The 25,493-nt window shown below is 38.9% G+C and overlaps 1 long non-coding RNA gene across 1 annotated transcript in view; it reads left to right on the top strand.

Annotated features, from left to right (window-relative positions):
* The window catches only part of LOC132767136 (uncharacterized), a 111,751-nt gene that overhangs the window by 62,024 nt on the left and 24,234 nt on the right, over window positions 1-25,493 (top strand). The window contains exon 2 of the long non-coding RNA XR_009630603.2: window positions 22,590-22,679. This is a non-coding gene — a long non-coding RNA (uncharacterized lncRNA). The remainder of the gene's footprint in view (window positions 1-22,589; window positions 22,680-25,493) is intronic.

Raw genomic sequence — 25,493 nt, 5'->3', positions numbered from 1 at the left:
AAGAAAACCCTAAAGGACTGAATAAGATGTACTTCTGAAGAAAGATGTATGAGATTGTACAATAAAAAAAGCAATTCATTGGGTGGGTGTATTTTTTTTAAAAAATGATGCAATCCAATGGAAAGTGCTCTACAAAACCTGTTAATATGAATAGGACCATGTGCTCCATTCATTACAATGGATGCTAAGCAGAAGAACATTCCAATGAATTGCCCCCTTCTGTTGTTACTCTATTACCATAGGCATGAAAATCATTCTTATAGCTAACACCTCATCTTAGTCTGAAATAAACGGCTTAAAAGCAACTCCAGCTGATTTCAATTGGAAAGAAATGTGTTTAGAATCGAGGTGTTTTGAGAGGAAATTGTGTTTAATGACTTCAAGTGCAGCCTTTCTGAAACAAAGTCCCCTCTCTGTCCTAAAATTACAGGAAAGCAGCATTTAGCCACTCTTGCTTACATATTTGTCAACATTTATAACAGGCTTGAAAAATCAGCATCAAATGCTAAGGAAGGAATGTGTGTGAAATTATCTGAGATGATATATAAATCATATCAAGACAGCCTTGAGTTGGACACAGAAAAGAGCATGGCTGTATCTAATTAGAACACAGCCATAAACACATTAAATAGAAGCCTGCTCCACTAAAATTAATGGGATTTCCATCTCAATTAATATGTTTGCAATAAGGTTGCAATGAGGGTATTATATATATGGATACTTACATTGAACCCAGGTTGCTTTTCTCTGAACCTTGAGATTGCGTTTTATATTCTTTTCATAAAACACATTTTCGTTCATTCATTTTTCAGAAGTCTGTGATACATATCAGAAGGCTTTGCCATTAAACCATACACAATATTCACAGGATTGTTATCATAAAGATATACTTTACTTGTGAAAAATGGAGTGACTAGTTTGACTGAATTAACTGAAGAAACCTAAAAATAAATTTGACTCCACACCCAAGATTTGAATCTTTGCTCCCGCACCATTTGGGCACTGAAAGTTATACTACTCTTGGACCAAATTATTATATTAATATAATTTTACCCAAGCTTTTTTTAAAAGAGGAGGGTAGTTTAATGTGACCAGACAATCCCTTTTGGTCTAGAAAAGAGCCCCATATTGGTTTAAAAGTAAAAATGAGGCAAAGTAGCCTTTAATACCCTTCATAAGCAGCTATTGTCAATTATTTAGTGAAAATTGTACTAAATGGGGAAGGGGGAGATTGAAAGAGGGCATGCTCCCTGAAATAATGCCACCACCAACTTCTCTTGTTATAAACCATAATTCAGGAAAAGCTAATCATGAATAAAACTGCAAATCTAAATATTAGCATGTCCAGTTCAATTGGACTAAGTAAGTATGAGCAGCTTTCTAAGTAAGTATGGGCAACATGATGCAGTTTTATGTTTTGTTGAATTGTACAGTGTGGTGGTGAGAACACCTGAAGAACTAAAAGAGAGTCTTCTATACATAAGAGAGACTTCTTCCCAAGCTCGTCACCTTCTTTTAGCTGTTCTAAATGCTGAATTTGTAATAATCACACACATTTTGAGGAAAGCTTCTGTCATTATCCTTTCAGCTTAGCAAAACATTACAAGACTAGTTATGAACATTTTTGGTGGTCTGCAACATGTTGACAGTCTCTTAGAAAAAGACAGAGAGATGCGCACAGAATCTGTGAAAGAATATCAAAAGATCTTTGACACAGCAAGATCAGTGGTGGAATCTATGGGTGAAGAAGGTAGGATTCCTTGCATCTGTTCAAGGCAGACTTATGAAAACAACATGCAGGCAACTTCACCACACCAATGGAATATTATAGGCTCAATGTGTCCATCTGCAGTAAGCTTCAAGAAAGGTTTACAAGACACAGGGAAGTAGTTCAGGAACTGTAAAAGTGTTTCTCCCTATTAATTGTGGCCATTTCAAATCCAACTCGAAGAAGTGCACAGAACTTTACAATGAATGCCTTCAAGATACAATTGAAAAAGATTATATCTGCAGAAAAACAATCAAATGCACTGGAAGCATATCTTGTCTGTGGTGGACAGATTTTTCTGAATGTGAAGAAACTTTTTCAGATTTCTGCAACATTGCCAGTGTCATTTTCAACTCTTAAACATTTAAAAACATACATAAGAAGCACAATGGGACAAGAAAGACTGATTAGACTTGCACTCTTGAGTGTCCACCAAAGTTTATTGTTGGAGCCTGATTTCTGTCAAAGTGTATTGACACAGTTTTCCAGTGTTTCCAACAGACATTGTGGGATTGTTTTGTAACCATAAATTACCAATTAAGAATCATTTTCAGTTTTTTAAAGACTTAAAGTTTGTAACTAAAAAATAGAAATTTGATTTCATTAAGCCTATATAAAAATATAATGAATTATATAATTTGAATTGTTTTGTGTTGTGTTCCTACTTTTAATGCTTTGCTAAAAAAATGTGTGTTCCACCACCCCCCAGAATTTTTTTTCTGGGTATGGCCCTGGTAATGGAGGAGGGGGGTGAGGTGGAATCCCAGATCTGTAATGTTGGGTTAAAGTAGCCTCCCCCCCCCCCCCCCCGCCATCCCTACACCTTGCTGTAAACCCAATTTGAATCTCATTCCCTTTCTGCTCAGCAGCTGCTATTTATTATACAAGCACGTCATAGCGTATCATGTTCTTAATATATTTTCTGATTTGGTCTTAAGGAGATTTTTTTCCTGACTAAGAATATTCAATATCATACTATGTGGCTGTAATTTTGTGAACACAGGTTCACAAAATTGAATATGTGGATACCTATACATGGCATCAAGTTGCACATCCAGAAGAAATCCAGTGGTCTTAAATTAGTTATGAACAGGTCAATTGCTTCCAAAGGGCCTTACTAGGAGCTTGTTTTTTTTCTCTCAAATGTGCCTATATTTTATTTAAGATATTGAGAACATGGACAGGCATAGCTTGTTTGCAATGACCCAGATATTGGTAACCTGAAAGCTGGATAATTATGGTGTGTTCTCTGCAAAAGTCTGGTCTAGAAAGCTGTTGCAGAATTCATTGGTTAGCCTTCTTTGTTGGAGAACCTATAGGCAGTGCAATCAAGTCCATACAAGGAATTACATTGGCTGCTTATCTACTACCTGGCCAAGTTGAAAGTGGTGATTAATATATGAAACCCTAAGAAACTTGGGACCTGCTTGCCTGCGGTACCACAATTTTCCTTATAGATTCCACAGAATCTTGAGGTCCTCTGAAGTGGTTTCCCTGCTTCTGTCACTTGCTTTTGAAGTCCAGTCTGCAATAGTTTTGAGGTTGGCTTTTAGAACTACAGCATTGCACTCACCAGTTGGAATCCTGTTGGTAACAGACATATTCATAACCATTGGAAATAATATTGATATAATTCTAATTCGTAATTGCATGTTCAAAATATGTCTACTTTTGATAGCCTTTACAATTTACCCTTTGTTTTTCATTGCTTGTTAGCTATTGTCAGTCACTCACAAATTCAATCATCCATGGCTTGAAAGTGTTTAAAAAACCCCAGAAAGCGTACTTTGAGTTTGCCATTGTCTATAAGGGACACTATTTTACTATGCTACTGTATATAATGGGAACCAAAACCCAGCAGATATCATGGGGTGAGTCTCTCTCTCTCTCCCTCTCCCTCTCCCTCTCTCTCTCTCTCTCTCTCTCTCACTCACTCACTCACTCTCGCTCTTGCTCTCGCTCTTGCCTATCTGTTTGTCTGTCTATCATCTCTATATATCAATATATCAATTTATTTTATGGATAAATAAATGTTGCATTCCCAGCATTATATTTCATCTTGTCCATCACATTTTATAAATGGTTTCATATCTTTTTGAAATTTTCAGGTGTTGTTTCTGTTATTATTTTCTGTGTCTTCAAGCCGATTCCAGCTTATTTGACCTTATAAAAGGGTTTTCTTGGCAAAAGTTTATTCACAGATTTACATTACTATTTTCTAAAGCTGATGAGAGTGTGACTTGACCACTATCTTTTACTAGACTTCCATGGATGAGTGGGGATTTGAACATGGGTCTTCCAGAGCCCAAGTCTCCAACATTTACACCATCAAGGAGAACTATGCAAAAGAAGTATCTAAAGGCAATGAGCATTTTTGCTCCCTCAATTCCCAGATCAACATTTAGCTTCCATATGCTTATCTTTTGCACAGATATCTGCTGTTCAGAAATAATAGCCTTTAAAAAATCAGCCTGTGAAAGGAAGTAAAGTTTTGGTGAAGTTATGCTTAAGATATTTGAGAGAAAGCTGTCAGTTACTCAATTTTTTTTAAAAGAAAAGCTAAACTGAGCAGCCAATCTAAGAAGCATAAACTCTTTGTAGGGAAGGCCTTTAAAAATCAAAATCAAAATAAGTCCATATGTATATATGTGTGTATGTAGGTTAGGGCTTTGCATGGGTGACAGCTTTCCGGCCTGAAGCTGATGATTCAAAGCCAAGCATATGAACTCAGCTGGGAAAAGAGCTTGCTACATTAAGCCCCTTTCCACAAGTTTCTGCCCTTGCCGCTGATCCTAATCCTTTATCTCTGCCTCCATGGGTTTGGTGATCCTACTGGCTCTTGAGGACTCTTGAGGTCTTCCTGCGACAAGGCTGCCACATTCCTGGCTCTCTCCATCCCATTTAAGTTGTGCCATGTCCCCTTCCTTTGTATCACTGATAAAATAAGACCCTGTTCCTGGTGGTGGCTGGAGAGCACAACTTAACAACATTTGTAGGGTTGAATCCTGGGCCTGAATTTATGGTCTCATCCAAAGCCACATGCATGTTTCCATCCTTTTCAAATGAGAGTGAAATGAAGTAGTTATGGATGAATAAATCTTAAAGTCAGCCACTTTGAGCCTTTTAAGAGAGAAAAAGCAGGATCTAAATAAACAAACAAACAATACATCTAGATAACTGTTTCATATTCCTGAGAGCTACTTAGTTATGACTGTGACACTATTGCCACAATTATAACTGCCTTCTCCCCCACCCGCACCCAAACTACTTTATCAGTTGCATGAGGAGGAGGTTGTCCAGTCTACGCAGTGCTGGTTTTAGGACAAATGAGGCCCTGTGCTAGTTAAGTGATAAGACCTCTTACTTGGGACCTGAAAGAGGGAGACCTGATAGGCCTATACTGCCTTCTTTGTGTTGCACTCCCATAGACTAGCAAATCTATCGTTATGTCTGGAATCGCTCTGAATGCCTTCAAATGCAGAATTGCACCACATAAGTAAAATCAATAATTAAAAAATGACAGGAAGATGCGCCCTCCCTCCCTCCCTGGCCAACGAGTCTCTGTGTTTAAGCACACCTAAGCACAATGGTAAATCCATCACTGTCTCTACCTGCCATCAGATCACACTTCCATCAGATTTGGGATGGTCAGGCCAGGTGAGGTTACTTAGCTAAGTACAATATAACCCCACTATCTATACAACTAATATCTATGGTTTCATTTATCTACTTCTGACAAAATATGTCCCCTCTAGACATTTTTAATGTCCTCCAGAGCAACTTTATGATATTCTTGGGTAAGAAGTCCTTCATTTCAACATGGTTTGCTATTTATCTTCAGTTTGACATGTCCATATATAGTTTGGGAACATATCTCCCATGGATATAGAGATTGCACTGTATACTTACTAGGACTGTGCAAGCGATGAAACAATGTTTCAAAACTCATTACAAAATTAGGGGGTGCTGGGGTTTCATTTCTAAAGTGTTTATAAACTATCAATAATGAAAATTTTGTTACTATAACAAGAGCAACAGAATTTTGTTGCTTTTTTGTTATAGTAATTGTGCAAGTGGGAAAACTTCAAGGGTTCCTTTCTTCCTAATTTTTGCAACTATAGGGGTGAAACTTGCTATGATGGTAAAATATTTACCAGTGTTAGCCCATCAAGTTTCGGAACGTTTCACTTCCACAAATTTTTAGGGAACTTCAAAATTTTTATACACAATATTTTTAAAAAGAAAACTACAAAAGCCATCTCCTTGAATTTTCTATACAAGCACACAAGATATCAGGGGATAATTCCCCACAACTTTCAGAAATATTCATATATCTACTGATTTTAGAGATTTTAAAAAAGTTTTGACAAACTTTTTTAAAAAGCCACAACAACTATCTCATTGAATGTCTCTCATATTAACCAACAGAAATTCAATTTAGGGATTTCTTCCCAACCCAGCAAAGAGATTTACTTACTGAAAGTAGCAGTCAGTCCTCCTCTTTGCAGATTCAATAATTTATCGGAAATCTGGCTGGCTGCTGCTACTATTCCCTATCCTGATTGGGGCTTTCTGATGCTGAACAGAGTTCTGGGAAATGTAGTTTAGGACAGGGCCTTTTGAACTCTCTGACATAGGGCTCCTCACCTTCCTAAACTACATTTCCCAGAATTCTGTGCTTTCTCATTCTCTTTCCCAGCAGATTTTGCTTTCTCCTTGCTGCTTCTCTCTCCTAATGGTGAGAAGCCATTAATTTAAAGAGCAATGGCAGCCTTTTTGGCTTTGCTTTGCTTACTTGCATTGAAAATGAAACTGACTTTGGGAGGCTTCTGGGTTTTACAAAATTCAAACTAAACAGTATTGAGTAAGTTTCAATTCTTAGGTTTTTGGCATGGGCCACACCCACGTCAGACATCGTGTAATAAGTACAAATTTAACTAACTTGATCCAACTTATGAGGACTAACAATACTTTTGCACTGCCCTAATTCTGATCTATCAGCTATTTAACTACCTAAGGAGCTGATAGAGAATACGGGCATTTTTCCTTTTTTAAAATATTGTATATGCTATTACGAGTATATAATTGATACAATTACTGGCTAAAATGATGACTAACTTTTCGTTTCCTCATAATACACCCTATAAATGAAAGCTCTGAGTACATCAAGTCTTACTCACAGGTTATTGAAGACATATAGGATTGTAGCATGAAATTACAGTACACTGAACATTTAGTTGAACATAAATGTAAAACTCTATACAACATATTTCCAAAAATGATCAGAATTAGTTGCCATACTTTTCTCTAACTGGTAGATTCACTGTGAATTTTTAAAATGAGGACTAGGAATCAAAAATATCTCTCTCTTACTGAGCTTAGTCTGCCTTGTGCATGAAGTTACTCTTTTAAAACTCAATCAAAATAAATAAAAATAGTTTAACTATGTTCATAACCATATAAACAATTGAAAAGTATAGGTTTTAATCTTAAGCAACAAAAAATATTCCTGCAAGAAGACCTTCCTGTTCCCCTTTCCTTCGGCACCTCCATGTCTTCTTACAGACCGGGGGACACTTGACTCTGGAGTCTTTCAATCATAGATGTAGATACCGGGGAGGAGGGGACAAATAACAGCACACTTGAACCCCAAATAAGAATTATGTTCTTTTAACAAAATGTTCCCTCAGTGTTGGTATCATTGCAGTAACTTAAAACTTCTGCTGAATGCTTGGAAGTACAGTTTAGGCATCCAAAGAAAAGTGGCAGGCAGTGTTATCAAGAGAATATGAACCCAGCAAATCCAAAAATTCTGGGTTGTTCAATGTCTCATTCTCTGCAATGCTACAAATCTGGAGGAAAATTCACTGGAGAAAAGAATCCTTGGGGGGGGGGGGGCAATGTCCTCATTTTCCCCTGCCCCTATAGCTACATCATTACCCCAGCCCTTCAAGACTGGGGACTTTCGTTGTGGGGTGCTGCGAAAGAGAGAGAGTATAAACAGAGCAACAACTTCAGAGCTCTGTGCATTCTTTGAGTTCGCCATAGCAAATTATTTCTTTTTCACTCTGTGCTTCTATATGTATAACAATGTATATAGATGATGCCTCCACAGTCAATACAAACACAATATATTGAGATATTATACTTGGCGAAAGCTAAATCATGAATGTTAAAAGCATGTTGTGCATATTTTAATTAAAGTGAAATGTAAACGTGATAAAGTGGAATCAGAATCTTACTCCCAGAAATCAATATTTTTAGACTGTTGCTTTAAAAGTCCAATTAAGTGTATCACCTGATACTGGAAGTAGGAAGGGGGGAGTATTATTTACTGTTCCCAGATTCTCTTTCTCTCGGGTTTTAAAACTACTGCTTTAAAAATCTATGGCTTCAGTCTGGAGAGAGTTAATTTAAATTTGATAACAAATGGCCCTGCTTTTGAAATGAATGTAGCCTGGCAACTTCCACTGAGAACCCATCATAGGGCCTCAATTATGTATGCAGCGTCTTTGAGAAATAGTTCCACACATCTGACCCAAGGACCACAATGTTGTTGCCATGAATTTTTTTCAAAGTGTACACAGGCAGAGCAATGTTTCATTTCTGGACACTCTCCGCATGGGTTGGCTTTGCCTCCCCCCCCCCCCCCGCCCCATCCTCCAGCTCAGGACTTAGCATAAATGCAAGCAAAGAGACGCAGATGTATAGGACTTTCTCTTTTCTTCTTTGACTGGTTTGTATTTTGAGTCTCTCTCTCCCCCCACTCCCATTACATGCAGAGTTTACTAAATGCATTTATATCAGGGAGGGTTGTTGTGTTGTGTTCTGGGTTTTTCAAAAAGAAAATTAAAACAGCCTGTGTGTGTCCCAGGATTTCAACGCCTTGCTCCCACACTACTCTTATCAAAGCAATAGTGTGAAACCAGAAAGACAGCCAAAGGGTTAACCCCAACACCATTTCAATTTTTTCCCCCAAAATGGCTGCTTTGTCTGTGTGCATACACCAACCGCAAATGTCCTTCTGTTATTGTACAGCCAATTTCATGTGTCAAGCATTCATATGCTAATAATGGTACAGTTTCTCACTTTTCCCCCCACAGATATATTGTAAAGATTCTTAGAGACAGTGAGACGCAGGAATAAACAGCTTTTTACTTCAGAAGTGATAAATTACTGTTCATTCAAACAACATGCAACACATGTAGCTGACCAGTATTGTTTCTATTCATCCTTAGTTTGCCTTCTGGATTCTTCCCTTACTCCCCTTCTCAGAGCAGTTAGAAAATATTTATCAGATACAGTGAGAGTTTATACAAATGGCTTCAGTGAATTCATTGGCTTGTTTTAATTTCAGGCTGTAGAATTCCCCCCCTTAGTGTTTGTAAAGACAAAGTTACTGAATAGGAAGCAATACTATCCTTCTATACAAAACATTCTAATTTTGTGTTTTTAAATAAAGCCAGAAGCATGAGTAGAAATATTATACTACCTATTCATTATATCTAAATGTTTCAATGTACCAAAATATCCCATCTCTTCCTCCCCTGAAAGCAGTGAATGTAACTAAACAGAGTGAGAAAATCCCGCTCAAATATTTTATATTATTAAAGCCTGGGTTTATTTATTTTTGAGATAGTAAAATTTGAAGGATTTTTATCCCTAGTCTTTTTCTTTCTTTCTTTTTTGAAAAAGAAAACATAACAGATCAAAGCAAAACTGTTAAGGAAGGAATCTCAGTCTCTCACACAGAATGTCTTTCTCTGTGTGTGTGTGTGAAAAGCAACAGACTCATTTGGACTGAAAGTGTGCATCACACAATTTAGTGAGGAAAAACCACCTACATTTTAGTACCAATGTTGTAATGAAAACCAATGCAAGAATGTCAAGCTAGGAAACTGAGAAACCAAGTTGTTTGAACACACATCATCTTTCATACATTACATCAATGCTATTCAGTGTGTTGGTCCCTGGACTGGCACTAGTCCATGAGCCATTGGCTGCCAGTCTTTGGCAATTTCAAGAAAAGAAAGAAACAATTGTTAGCAAAAGGTGCAAATATGGTGCTGGTCCTTGGCACATTGGGGCGGAAATAGTCAGTTCCCTATTGCAGCTAGCCTGAGAAGCCTTGTGCTAGGTTTTCAGGTGAAATAAGGGACAGGTTTCTTGTATCTTTAATGGCTTTGTAGAAAAGAGAATTTGAGCAGGTGTTGCTTGCATGGTGGCATACTTTTTTCTACTTCTGCAAACAGTGGTTCATTGTTCTCATGGTTCCTCAACATGGCTCCAGTTGTGATTGCACTCTTAGCTGCAAAACCAGTTCTTCAACTGGTAGATGTATTTGATTCCCCACACGCATAGTTCACAACTATGCATCCTCCAGCACAATGTTGTCTGTACTAGTAGCACAATATTTTTGGATATTGGCATATTAGGTTGTTATACTATACCAGTTATCTGGAAATAAATAGTATCATTGAACTCAATCTGTTTTAATTCCAAATATAGGCATGGCAGAATCATTAGTCATATAATAATAATAATAATAATAATAATAATAATAATATATTTATATTCTGCCCTTCTCACCCCGAAGGGGACTCAGGGCGGATCACAAGTTCACATACACGGCAAACATTCAATGCTTTTGTATAGACAGTACACAGACAGACAGAACAGAAGGAGGTGTTGTTTCGATGCCATGGACGGTTGGGCTCAAGTCCACAGGGGGTGCTATCACTCCATCCTCTATGACGAAGAGCCATCAGGACTGCCTCATTCCAGCATTTTTCTGATCTTCTTTTTCTTTTTGGCATTGTAAAACACCTCCCCTACTTTTAGCAGTACCTAATTTCTCTAATTATAGCTAAAGCTGTTTTCGAACTGCTTAGGTAAACAGTGAGCAGGGCTGACAGTCGGCTGCTCACGCCAACCCGGGGCTTTGAACTTGCAACCTTTCGGTTGATAGATCTTATGATTTACCAGCTGTGCTAAACCTCCGGCCCTTTGAAATGTAAAAAAATTGATTACTTGAAGCTGCTATTCCATGGCAATCAAATGATCACTAATAGCAGCAGAAACATACCAGGATGAACACCCTCATTATCACTTTTCTTGGTATTCATGAAACTGTGCCAGTGCGGCAATCTGTGGTCCTGTGATTATACTTCTACATAAACTTCTAACTCTACCTTCCTGCACTTCTGCTGTTCTGTCATTTAAAATATATATAAAAATCTGTTTTGTAATTCCAACGAAGGTTATTTAAAATCAAACATAAAATCAAACTTTTACCTTAGCAAGTATAGTGAGGGGAAGGAAGGAGAGTAAGGCCCGTCGCAAACTAGGTTCCTGCTGGAGGAAACCTTGCTAGCAAGTCCCTGACGTCATGAGCCTGCGCCTCTCTCCCCGCCCCTTTCTCCGCCCCTTTCTCTTTGCGAGCGTGGTTTTTCCTTTGCTAGGGCAGCATTGCCCGCATTTTCTCTCAGTTGAATTCTGCCAACTGAGAGAAAATGCGGGCAATGCTGCCCTAGCACAGGAAAAACCACGCTCGCACAGAGAAAGGGGCGGAGAAAGGGGCGGGGCGAGAGGCGGAGTCTCGTGACGTCAGGGACTTGCTAGCAATTTTCCTCCCGCAGGAACAGAGTTTGCGACGGGCCTAAGAGAGAAGAAGAATCTTACTCCCTGACATCACTTCAGTGCCAGCATGTTGGCACAGAAGGAGGCTCCTCGCACAAAGTAAGCGATAGGAGCATGGTACAATCTGTGGCTATTGAAGGATTTTACCATCAATAGTAGGTGGCAGGTGGGAAGGAGGCAGACTAGCAAAGGGATGTCTATGGCACCATGGAATCGATATCATCACCAAAGGTGACAGTTCTGATTTAATGCCTGTGTTTTCCACCTTGATGTGATCAAGTTCTAAGAATATGTCTGCACAATACAGTTAAAGCAGCTGCATACCACTTTAGTTGCCATGACTCCAGACTACAAAAATTAAGATTACTAGTTTGGTGTCATTCTTAGAATTGTCTGTCAAAGAGTTTCAGAGGTATAGTTGTGGGGTTCACTAGAGTTCTCTAACTGAGAATTTCAAGTACTCACAGAAATATAAATCCTAGGATTCCCTAGGATGAAGCCTTGACAGTGTAAATGGTGTCAAGCTGCTATCCCTGTAGTGGAGATACCTACTCAAAACAGTTTCCATATATACTGTCATTATTGTGGAAATACCACCCTGAATGACAGATGACTAAATCCTGACACATATTAATTAATTAATTAATTAATAAAAACTTTTATACCCCGGTCTTCTCAACCTCCGCAGAGGGACTCAGGCCGGCTAACAGCAGAAAATCAGTACACAAATACAACTAAAAACATAATCACATCAAATAAGTTAGATACAACAGAATAAATACACAAACCAAGTCGCCAAGATAAAATCACATTTGTCTCAATCCGCCAGTGTGGTCAGTGGTTATTAGCTAATTGCTGAACTTCCCAATCATTCTGAGAATGCTGTGTCCCAGAGCCAGGATTTCACTAGCTTTCTGAAGGTCGGGAGGGAAGGGGCAGATCTAATCTCCATTGGAAGAGAGTTCCACAGCCGAGGGGCCACCACCGAGAAGGCCTTGTCTCTCGTCCCCACCAGACGTGATTGCGAATGTGGTGGGACCGAGAGCAGGGCCCCTCCAGAAAATCTTAACAACCTTGATGGTTCGTATTTAGCCAACTGTTTCAATCTTACACTGTGTACTTTTACATTTACACTGAGAATGTTTTTTTAAAAAAGAACAACAACAGCACCCCACTACACAGTTTTATGCATAATTGCTTACCTTTCTCCCCATAGTAAGACATTCAACAGAAAAAGTTCAAAACTATAGCTAAAAGGCACAACTGCCAGAATCCCAACAGAAAACCATTTTGGGGGATCCAAATTGTTTTGGTCTGGTTATTCCATCGGGTTATAGCAAGATGGGCATATTAGTACATCAGTCAAATTAGAACAATTGAGTGGAAATTATCTGTCAGAAGCTCAGAAAAGGGATTTAACCAATGTGTAAAAGTCTAAAGGAAACTCTCTACTTTAGACGGAAACAAATAACCTTGTCACTCAGTGGAGCACTAGTTGTAGAATCAGTGAAAGCAAGCTAAATGGAAGGAAACAGCATTGTATGTTTTAATCTGTTGGTCACAAAATAACTCACTAATTTCAAATATACTTGAAGGCATTGCATCCCTGATGTATAAACTATAACATTAAAGTCAGTGAAATTGGGGGTCCATTTACTTTTTGAAAAAGGAAGTAAAGTGGTCATCTAGAAAACAGCTCTTTTCCTTTTGAGGAGAACTGAGGTGTGTTACTCTTCCACACTCTAACTTGGGGAACATCACATTTGTGTCCTTTCCAGAAGTGCAGAGTCCAAAATGTAACTTTCCTTCTACACATCTTTTTCATCATGGCCCTTGCCTAGCCCCTTTGTGGAATATTATAAATCTGGATCTTATTTTATATTCGCTCAATGTTTTCATCTCAGGGAACTGGATTAAATGGCTTTCAGGTCCCTTTCTAGCCCAATATCATTGCGATTCTATATCCTCTTATTCTAAACAGTTTGATGGAATGAAGAGCCTGAAGGTTTTTCTTTTTTTTAAAAAAAAAAACCTCTTCTTTCTAGGTGTATCATGGGAAGACATAAAATCTGTGGCCTACTTCACAGGAAAGGATGTCCCGTCCAACTATACCCATCTTACACAGCAATTAGAGAGCGATTTCAGCAAAAGAAATGACATGGGTATTTCATCCCCTTTACTTCCCTCCTTTGGGGTTTCTCTCAGGAAAGGGTGATTGGCCCCATAATTATGGCAATTTAAAATTTTTAATTTCTTTTGGAGTGTTAAGGTCTATGGAGCTTACTTAGAGACTTTTAAATTTGTAGATAATAGATGTTAATGACTTAAAAGAGGGTAACATCAAGAAGACTGTGTTCAGTGTTAAATCATTCTCTTTTCATCTGAAAGACTCATCACCAGTGATCAGTTAGTAACCTGAAATGCCAGAGTCATTTATATTTCATATTTATAACTCAAAAGGCATTAGCTCATAGTTTTAACTAATCACTTATTCACTGCTTATACGTATGCAAGAATGAAAGGCCCCGTTTTAACGAAATTGTTTGCCATGCAGCTCTAGGCAAGAATTATGGGAAGCCATAATGAAGGTTACAAGTGTCCTTGAGTCTTATGAAAACCTCATATGCAATCTCACAAGAAACAAGGAAACAATGAGACCAGCAACTTTGCTACCCAGTGAGATCTTTCTGACTTACAAAAAGAAATGAAACAGCAAATTAGTTCACAATGTTATAGTATATCTGTATATTTACAACATTTATGTACACATACCCAACCATGTAAAAATCCCAAAGCAGTTTACAATAAATTGTAAAATAACAAAACAGCGTAAAATACAATAATATTGCTAATTACAAGGCTCTGTAAGACAAAGCTTGAAACAAATGAAATCAGGTAAAGGGTTGGAAGAGCTAAGGTAGATTTCAAAAACTCTTTATAGTAAGTCACACTGGATCCTTTCTGGGAGATAGACAGAATATAAAGTCAAATAAATAAATAAATAAGTCATAAGCGCATGAGGATCGATGTCTGATACACTGTTGAGGGAACTTCATTTCAGATAGCAGTAGAAAGACACTGATGTGCAGAAGGCCCAGTGTTGTACTGCTTCCAAATAGAAATCAACACAAGGGGATACATACTGCTGAAGATCATAGGGATCTATTGAGTCTTTCAGGTAATCTAGTATTAAGTTGTCTAGAGCTTCATATATCTATTCCTTGAATCTGTCTTCTTAGAACACTGGCAGTGAGTTCGGTTTTTTCCGTTCATGGCAATCTATTCTACTTGTTTGTTTGTCAATGTATTCTCTGTATTCTGCATTAGATGTAGCTTCCAAAAAATCTCAAGGGTAGTCTGACTGTATTAAAGTAGTCCAGTGTCATGGTTAAGGATCATAGTAATTTAGGATGGATCTACACATGCCTATATATTTCAGGGTAAACTGCTGCAGAGCTGCCCTAATGTAACCTGGGCACATTCCCAGAGATCTTTGGGTGTCCAGATGGCCAGCAGGGCTGAAAGCACCAGGACCAGTCACAAGCAGCTCCCTTGCAGAGGCTAGCTGGTGACATTGCTTTTCCTGATCACATGGCTAGACACCCTGTTATTTATTTATTTATCATAAATATGTTTATTGATTTTTCAATGTTTATCATGTCAGGAGCAGACCAAGCAGTTGCATTGCATTTTTAAACAAACAAACAAAACACAAAGTTTGCAAGCTTGGTAGTTGATTAAATGTCCTTTGACCATTGGAGTGCCTCTGGTGTTGCCGCAAGAAGATCCTCCATTGTGCATGTGGCAGGGCTCAGGTTGCATTGCAGCAGGTGGTCTGTAGTTTGCTCTTCTCCACTTTGTAGCCCCATTTCTTAAGGTTGGCATCTTGTGGTGCCAGAGCGCAGTCTGTTCAGCACCTTCCAAGTCGCCCAGTTTTCTATGTGCCCAGGGAGGAGTCTCTCATTTGGTATCAGCCATTGATTGAGGTTCTGGGTTTGAGCCTGCCACTTTTGGACTCTGGTTTGCTGAGGTGTTCCAGCAAGTATCTCTGTAGATATTAGAAAACTATTTCTTGATTTAAGTTGTTGACTTGCTAGCTGATATCCAAATAGGGGATGAGCTGGAGATGTCACTGTCTTGGTCCTTTCGCTATTGGTTGCTACTTCCCGGTGGATGTCAGGTGGTGCAATACCGGCTAAACAGTGTAATTTCTCCAGTGGTGTAGGGCGTAGACACCCCATGATAATGTGGCATGTTTCATTAAGAGTCACATCGACTGTTTTAGTGTGGTGAGATGTGTTCCATACCGGGCATGCATACTCAGCAGCAGAGTAGCATAGCGCAAGGGCAGATATCTTCACTGTGTCTGGTTGTGCCAGTCAGCTTTCATATGATATTATTTCTAGTGCCCACTTTTTGCTTGATATTCAGGCAGTGCTTCTTGTAGGTCAGGACACAGTCCAGAGTGACTCCCAGATATTTGGGTGTGCTGGAATGCTCCAGTGGGATTCCTTCCCAGGTAATCCTCAGAGCTCGGGATGCTTGTCTATTCTTAAGGTGAAAAGCACATGTCTGTTTTTTAGATGGATTAGGGATCAGCTGGTTTTCCCTGTAATAAGCAGTAAGAGCACTTAGAGCTTCGGAGAGCTTCTGTTCAACCATCTCAAAGCTACCTGCTTTAAGCGGTAATGGCACGATCATCTGCATAGATGACACTCTCTGTCCCTTCTGGCAGTGGCTGGTCATTTGTGTAAATGTTGAACATTGATGGAGCAAGCACACCCTGTTATGACCTCACCAAAAGTGACATTGCCAGGAAGCCTCTGCGAGGGAGCTGCTTGTGATTGGTGACACAGCACTGGATCTATTGGATGTATGGACACTGAATCCAGCCTAATTTAGTTGGTCCAATCTCCAAAACCATGGAATCATTCCAAAGTAAATCCTGTTTCCCTTTGTGCCACATTAATGACTGGATGCAGTGCTTCTCCTGTGAATTCAGCTGTACATCATGTTGAAAAATGAGTCCTGTCATGCTGTTCTTCAACACAATTAGATACTTTTTTTTGTTTACTGTTTTGTTTACTGTTACAACTGAGTTTCCAACTCGGTTCCTGCTGAGAATAGGGCACCTGGAGGAGTTAGCTCTGGGGACAAAATGAGTCCACTTTATTTTGCCCATGTAGACTTGACCTATGTTTCTGCATTCCTAGTACAGATGTAGTTGGCATACTGTCAAAGCTGGTAAAAGATCATTGGTGCTCCATATGACACTTTGGTGGTGATAAATCTAAGAGCACCCCAAAACTGTATATCAGGTTTTTATCAGTGGTCAGTTTCATTAGCTTCATCTCTTTTGGCTGCAAAAGAGAAAGATTGCTGGGTGCCCATTATCATACTGGTAAAATCATATCTAAAGATAGCTAACAATTGTCCATAAGAACCTCATAGCATAGGGACAAAATAGTACCATGTGATAGCTCACAACTTCTAGAGTCATTATTGGGAGCAATTGTGCTCTCCACACTTAAAAGTTCAACATTGTGTTTGCCACATTTAGCTCAATGTTCTGAATCAAACTCCCAACAGAGCCTGCCTTGTCTACTTGAATGACAATTTGGCTGGAACTGGTAACGTTACAGGAAAATGTAAAATGCTAAGAATGTTCCTATTAAAATAGCAGATACAGTTCTCAGTCTGATCTACTAGTGAAGTGATTTTCATGGAAATGGTATCTATATGCTGGTAGTGCACTGTGAGCATTGAAGTCCAATCTTCTTGATTTTTTTACTCTGAGATTTGTATAAAATGAATAGTTAATAGCATATAAATGAAAAGATTTGTCTTATATTTTCTGCAACTCACATCAGAAATGAATTGAAACTATACAGTCCATCCAAATGAAGAACACAAAAAGTACAATTGCAAAAAATGTTCACGTTTAATTCAAAACAAAACATTTACAACAGATTCTCTATTACTCAGATGTATGTTATTAATTTAAATCATTTCCAAGTAATTATGAACAATTGAATGCTCCTTTTTTTATTGTCCCATTATCTATGTAAATATAATCACATGTTATTCAGGATTCTACATTTCCAAAATTCCATTTTCATTGTTTCATTCCTGTTTCCTAACCACAATTAGCTAAGCATTCAAGCATGTGTGAGCCAAATGGCTTGTGTGTGTTTACCTCTGTCAGCAAACTTATTATCTTAGCTATTATTATCCTTAAGCATAGCTTCACTTTACTTTCATGTTCATCTCTTTTGATAATAACAATAATAAGCTGAGTATAATTTTACGCTGCTCAGTTGTTGCACATACTGTTTCAAATATTCCTTACTTCTATTATATCTAGTAATTCAGTATCACTATGCCTTGAACACCACCCATTCTTAGTTGACTTGGAAGGCTAAGCAGGATTGAGCCTGGCTAGTATTTGGATGGGGAAAATTAAGTTCCACAAGTGATCTCCAGGTTGGCTAGGAAAAATTCTTCCTGAAAATTTGGAGAGTTGTTGTCTGTCATAGTTGATAAATGTGTGATTAGATGGATAAATGGTCTAATTCAATTTGGAGTACTTTCATAGGTTTATACCACTATCTCTGTTACTGCAATAAAGAGGATGCATGATAATGACTTTCAGAAAATACCTAATGAATTCATGGCAGTAGTAGACTTGAACTAGCAGAACTTGGAAATAATGAGTTACAAGAAACAATATTGTCACCTGTAACATTATTTTGGCAATAAGAGCATAACAATGTCTGGCATCCTGTTAGGGATTTACAATAATAAAAATTGAACCTAAGCCATCACAAGTCTTTCTTAGTCTCATTCTCTCTCACGCACACTCTTTTTAATAATTCCAGAGTTTCAATTTTAGAGGTTAGCACAAACTCATATAACGCAGTTCAGTGTAGACTTATAAAATGCACTGCATTATATGACAGTGTATATGTGGATTTGGCTCTATGTAAGTTAGCATTGCTAATATTAACACATAGATACTAATTTTAATATATTTAAACAGCTGGACATGACCTGCATATTAACATCTGAAATTGCTTAAGTATGAGAAACAGACCCATTCAGCTGCTTCATCTTGTTTTGCTTTTCATTCTTTCTGCAGGAGGAGCTAAATTTGATTTAGTGCCAACAAAAGTCCCATTGAAAAGGTGGAACTTAGCAAACTGTGTAGATTTACAAGTTCCCATTGATTAGAGTTGCCAGGTCAGGGCTATCTCAGATCGAAAACATGAGACCCAAGGATGACTTCTGGTGATGTTATAAGGGGAAGCCCATGGTGATGTCATTAAGCATTAAATATTCACCACAGTTGAATATGCCAGTTAAGTAAGATGTCTAAATGTAACAAATGAGGAAAATATAGACATACGCTTTTTAAGGCAGTGCTTGTGCCCTGATATTCTTCTCACTTGCCCAGAGAATAAAAAAAGAGACCAAGAACTTTACTATATTAGCCACCAAAATGAGGGGCAGCTGGGATGAATCCTTGGCCGTGCACACCACTCTCTCACAGTGACCCTTCCCTCATCACATGGGGGAAGAGTTGCCCAGGCTGTGCAGAAATGTGCTCACTCCATTGGAAGCCTCCCATGTTGAGAAGGAAGCATCGTACGACACTTTTCCTCCTGCTGGAGAAGGGGCTTCCACAGGAAGTTACCTTACGTTGTGCAATGGGCAGCGGGCCCACCCATCCTCCAGCTGGAGTGGAAGCATCATAAAATGCTTCCAAAGGTACATTTTATGTGGTTGCAAGTCCTGAGATATGGGGATACTATTGTTGATTCAGTTGTTGTTCTCTAGGAGGTGCTAACCACTGGATTTAGTTCATGACCTCACTGACCAATCTCTCTAGTTTCCTATAAACTACCTGTAGTACAGTCACGCTTCCACATTCTCTAAAGTGATTCTATGGCCAGCTTCAGAGGAAGCTGACCACAGAGTCATGCCGGAAGACTAGAAATTCCTAGGAAGTTGTTATCTCAGGTAAAAAATTAGCAATTTCTTTATTCACGTTTTAAAATTTTCATTGTCTTCCTGTGATTCTAACCCCAACAAATGTGGAGAGCTAACTTTATTCCTCCGAATGACCTGTGGCCCATAGATCTATTTCTTAGCATCAGATATCTGCATTACTGTCTAAAATGAATGTACTATGGCACATGGAGAGAACCAGCCACATATGATACTTGAAAAATAACAATAAAAATATTGCATAACCGCATTTCCTCTTCACCACTGCACCCTTATGCCACCTAAATATGATCCATGAGGTTATCCTACCTGCCAAAGCAGGTCCTGAGTGTGTTCATGGCTCTAAAGGAATGAAGAGGATTTTTTTCCTCCAGTGGTTACTTTTCTGCTGGCAGAAAAGACACAAGTAGATACAACCCTTTTTGATTAACATTGTATGAAAAGTGGCACGGTAAGATCAGAACCAAGTTTCTGTCTTTCTACTTTCTTTCTGTCTTTTTCCTCTATGAGAGTAAAAAGGGGAAGAAGCGGTTCAAATATACTGCAGATTTTTTTCCTCCCATGGTACTAATATTTAAAAAGCATTGTCTGAAAATCCTATTTTATTTATTCATGCTTTTTTAGAGCATGAGGTGTTTTTAACATTAAAAATCCAGTATCCCTCATTATTTTATTTCCAATAAAAAATTCAGATTGGCTGCTCAATGTCTTGTGTTCATGTTTAACTGACAGGTGGAATTATCTGGAGAAATCGAGCACTTTACTGTCTCAACAAGTAGCAGCTTTTCAATCTTTGGCATATGTGTGCTTTATGCAATCTATATTATATTTTCTGAAGAAGATAGATTCCTCTGATCTAAGCAAGGTAGCAGTTAAGATGAGGTACATAGATAGATGCACACACACCATAGCAACATTGGTAAATTGCTAATATGTAGGAGAGAAAAAAACCCTATTCTGTGTCATGGCTTTTTAAAGTTGCTGATACCAGTATTTTGAAAGAACTCTTAATAATTAAAAATAACTGGCATGCCATATGTTTTGCAGGCTTTTCTTTGTTTTTACTCCCTCCAACCATACTGTTTCAAGGATTTGTGAACAATGATGTGTTATTGACACATTGCTGAGTTATTGTGAGGTCTAAAATCTGCATATGCAGAGGTTCCTGGCTACGAATATGTTCCTTCACATGATTTGGTGCATCATTCCTAACTTTTATTTAGCAGTAGGTCAAAAGTTGTGATGGCATCAGTAAAAGTTCAACTCACCATAGACACAGAGTCACACTGTATGGCAATTTCCATGGAACAAAGTCCCAGACAGACACATACATCACCTTGTCAGTTCAAGAGAAGTCATGTTAAACAGACTGTGAGATAGAGACAGAAAGAACATTCACCATTATTTCTTTCCTTACTGAAACATAGGTTTCTTGACACTCAGGAAAACCAGTTGGTAAAAATAACACAGTAGTAAGAATTTTATGCATTTTTCTCACAATATTCATACATTCCAATTTGGGGGGGGGGGGGGTTGTTCTGTGCAGAAAGACAACATAATTCTTTTATCATGGGATATTTATTTTTATGTGTGCATGCAAAAGAAATCACCCATGTTCTTCTTTTAAAATGGCATTGAGTTCAAGGTTCCTCATATGGTCTTCCTGCTTCTTTTTATCCTCATATCAAAGTTGTGAGACCAACCTTAAGTTAACCTTAGGCCAGACATGGGCAAACTTTTTTCTGTTAGGAATTGCAGGAGTTGAAGTCCAAAACATCTGGATGACCAAAGTTTGTCCATGCCTGTTTTACGTGGGGTTGCCTTTGAAGACTGTTCAGAAGCTCCAACTGGTCCAGCGAGTGGCAGCCAGGTTGCTCATTGGCTCCAGCTCCACTGGCTGCCAGTTTGCTACCAAGCACAATTCAAAGTGCTGGCTAAACAGCATGGCACAGGCTACCTGTCTGAAAAAATTGTCGCTTATGAATAAGCATGTAGATTAAGATCTTCTGGGGAGGCCCTGCTCTCACTCCTGCCAGCCTCACAAGTGTGGCTGACAGGGACGAGAGACTGGGCCTTCTCAGTGGTGGCCCCTCAGTTATGGAACTCCCTAGCGACATCAGAGCATCTCCCTCCCTATTAGCCTTTAGGAAAAGAGTCAAAACCTGGCTCTATGAGCAGGCCTTTGGAAGGCAATGCAGTATTTTTAAATTAAAACCTTATGCAATTGACCTTGGAACAGACTCAGACCATGAACTTGGATGCTGTGTTTTCTAAGTTTTTAACTTTTAAAATCTGTTTTAACTCTGTTTAATGTGTTGCAATTTTTGAAATGTTTAGGTGATTGGCAAAAAAAAGCCTCCAAAATTACTAGGGGGCTGCAGTGCAAAAATATATGGACAAAGCAGGGTAATTTAAAATTATGAACTGTATGAACCATATGAATACAGTAGAATGAGAGGGGCCCTGTTTCATATTGAGAGGGTTTCTCTCTCAAAGTGTTAATGCCCAGGATCCATTTCACATTACACAATTACTAGGGCTGTCCAAACACGAAAAAATTTGTTTCTAAACTCGATTCGTTTTTAGGGTTTTTTTGCGTTTCGTTATTTAAAAGAATTCTGAAATTTTCCTTTAAAAAAGTTCGATATTTACGAAATTTCAGAAATCATAAAACAATTACGAAACAAATACGAATCGATTACGAATCGATTCGTTAATGGCGGCCGCGATCGCGCAATACGCTAAAAAAACTTCTGAAGCTTCCCTCTCCCTCTGTTGTTGACTGTTGGTGTGATAATTATATTTTTTTTCACTGAGAAAACAAACAGTAACCCTAAAACTTGCACCAGACATGCGGAAATAATAACGAAACATTTACGAATCAATAACGAATCAATAACGAAACAATTCCTAAACAATTACGAAATGAATTGGAAAAATTCGTTTTGTTTTTTAGTTGCTCCTGAATGGTTCAATATCGCTTCGTTATCAAAAAAAATAATGAATTTTTAACGAATTATGAAATTACGAAACGAAACCGCCCAGCCTTAACAATTACATATCCTCCAATTGTTCTAATTTGTCAGAGAGTCTTAAAACATCCCCTGTCTTTCCACTTTTCTATCTCCTTTTTAAATGTCTCAGTTTTTCTCTTATTCTCTCCCTTTTCCCTCAGCTTATTTTAGTTGCTGAAAATTCAACTCAAACTACAGTTTGCACAGAGGAGAGGAGGAAGCTGGGGTGGAATGGAAACTTGCCCTTCTTAGTAAGTTGTTTCTGTGGTCTTCCTAATTCTTATGTTCTTTCATTATGGCCATACTTGGATGTTGCTTGAAAACCTATGTACCAGTTCCCATCTGTAAAATATATGGAGGTTCTGCAGTTATAACACTATGATTACTGTATGGATTGCTTTGAAATCTTGGGATGTGTAATTAGGGAAGAAAAAAAAATCTGGAAAAGTATTCCATATGCTCCCTCCCTGAATTGCATGGTTAGTGTACATCATATACACAAAATACTGGGAAATGAACATAGGTGGGCACCTCAGTTTGGGATTCTGCACCTTTCTGTATCAATACATGTGTTCTCCTATATTGCCTGGGCAATGTACACTGTAACACAGATGGGAAGGTTATGAATTAGCAAGACTCAGTAGAAAAAAAGCTTGTTCAATTAATATTCTCAATCTTTTGTTTATGTTTTGACTGAATAATGAGCAACATGTCCTTACGTTAACCTGCCCATTACCATCAGTGGAGGAGTTGTCGTTTGACATGGTTTTTAAGTCTTCTCTGCCAAAGAGTGTTAGTGCCTCATCAGACTCCAGCTCCCAGGATTCCATAACACTGAGCCATGACAGTTAAAGTGGTGTCAAACTGTATTAATTGTACAGAGTAGTAGTGGCTCCCAGACTCTGGATTTGTTTCTATGTGAGATTAGGCTTGTCTTCTTTCACCAGTGGGTGCATACATACATAGATACATTAAAAGGCATTTAATGATCCATTGGTTACTGAATGGGTGTTATATTGGGGGGGGGGCATGTTTTAGTCTTGTGTGTATTGTTACATTTTAAAAGGTTTTTTAAAAAAATTAATGGCATTTTAATATGACCATTTGTTTCATTGTGTTTAAACTTTTTTATCATCAGGATTTTCAACTCTGTTTTGTTATAACTTGTTGTAAGCAACCCTGAGTTCCATAATGGGAGAAGGTGAGATATAAAGAAATGTGGCAATCCTGCAAGAGACACAAAGCCACACTGTTATGGCTATGCTCGGGCTGCCAATCTAGCTCCTTGAATCCACTTTAAAATCCACCCAGCAGCACCGAGGGAAAGATCTCTGGAAAGTAGAAAGCTGAAGGGTGATGCATTCAGTCCATTTCTGACAATGATTGCCAATCTGCTAAGGACAAGCAGAAGCAGAGATCCCTACAATCTGTCAACACAGAGCTGATTTCTGGTAGGAGGGGGAATCAGTTTTTATTGCCCCACTTGTCAGAACTCCATCTCTCAGCACAGCTGGATAGAATTAAAGTTGGATTTTGGGAAATATTGATAACAATGACAATAAATAGGAATAGGAAACAGTAACATGATTATAAGTCTAACTTATTTATTTATTTATCGTGTCATCAGCAACCAGACCATTGTATTACATTTCTAACAGAACGAAACAAACAAACAAACAGATAAAAAAACCCACAAATTTGCAAACTTGGTAGTTGAATAAATGTCCTTTGACCAGTATCTGGCCACTTGGAGTGCCTCTGGTGTTGCCGCAAGAAGGTCCTCCATTGTGCATGTAGCAAGGCTCAGGTTGCATTGCAGCAGGTGGCCTGTGGTTTGCTCTTCTCCGCACTCGCATGTTGTGGATTCAACTTTGTAGCTCCATTTCTTAAGATTGGCTCTGCATCTCGTGGTGCCAGAGCACAGTTTGTTCAGCGCCTTCCAGTTGCCCAGTCTTCTGTGTGACCAGGAGGGAGTCTCTCATCTGGTATCACCCACGGATTGAGGTGCTGGGTTTGAGCCTGCCACTTTTGGGCTCTCGCTTGCTGAGGTGTTCCAGCGAGTGTCTCTGTAGATCTAAGAAAACTATTTCTTGATTTAAGTCATTGACATGCTGGCTGATACCCAAACAAGAGATTAGCTAGAGATGTCACTGCCTTGGTCCTTTCACTATTGGCTGCTACTTTCCAGCAGATGTCAGGTGGTGCAATACCGGCTAAGCAGTGTAGTTTCTCCAGTGGTGTAGGGCGCAGACACCCTGTGATAATACGACATGTCTCATTAAGAGCCACATTCACTGTTTAGTGTGGTGAGATGTGTTCCACACTGGGCATGCATACTCAGCAGCAGAGTAGCATAGTGCAAAGGTAGATGTCTTCACTGTGTCTGGTTGTGATCCCCAGGTTGTGCCAGTCAGCTTTTGTATGATATTGTTTCTAGCACCCACTTTTTGCTTGATATTCAGGCAGTGCTTCTTGTAGGTCAGGGCACGGTCCAGAGTGACTCCCAGGTATTTGGGTGTGCTGCAATGCTCCAGTGGGATTCCTTCCCAGGTAATCCTCAGAGCTCAGGATGCTTGTCTGTTCTTAAGGTGAAAAGCACATGTCTGTGTTTTAGATGGATTAGGGATCAGTTGGTTTTCCCTGTAATAGGCAGTAAGAGCACCTAGAGCTTTGATCTTCTGTTCAACCATCTCAAAGCTCCCTGCTTGAGCGGTGATGGCACGATCATCAGTATAGATGAAACTCTCTGTCCCTTGTGGCAGTGGTTGTTCATTTGTGTAAATGTTGAACATTGATGGAGCGAGCATGCTCCCCTGAGGCAGGCCGTTCTTCTGTTTCCGCCATCTGCTTCTCTGGCCCTGGAACTCAACAAAAAAGCTCCTGTTTTGTAGCAGGTTTCCTATGAGGCGGGTGAGGTGGCAGTCCTTTGTGATATTATACATTTTTCTCAGGAGGAGGCGGTGGTTCACAGTATCATAGGCTGCTGACAGGTCTATGAAGACAGCTCCTGTGATCTGCTGCCTTTCAAAGCCATCTTCTATGTGCTGAGTCAGGTTCAGCACTTG

This window comes from Anolis sagrei, chromosome 2 (assembly GCF_037176765.1).
Source record: "Anolis sagrei isolate rAnoSag1 chromosome 2, rAnoSag1.mat, whole genome shotgun sequence".
Classification (NCBI taxonomy): Eukaryota; Metazoa; Chordata; class Lepidosauria; order Squamata; family Dactyloidae; genus Anolis; species Anolis sagrei.
Note: the sequence above shows the minus strand (reverse complement) of the source record. Positions and strands in the feature narration are given on the sequence as shown.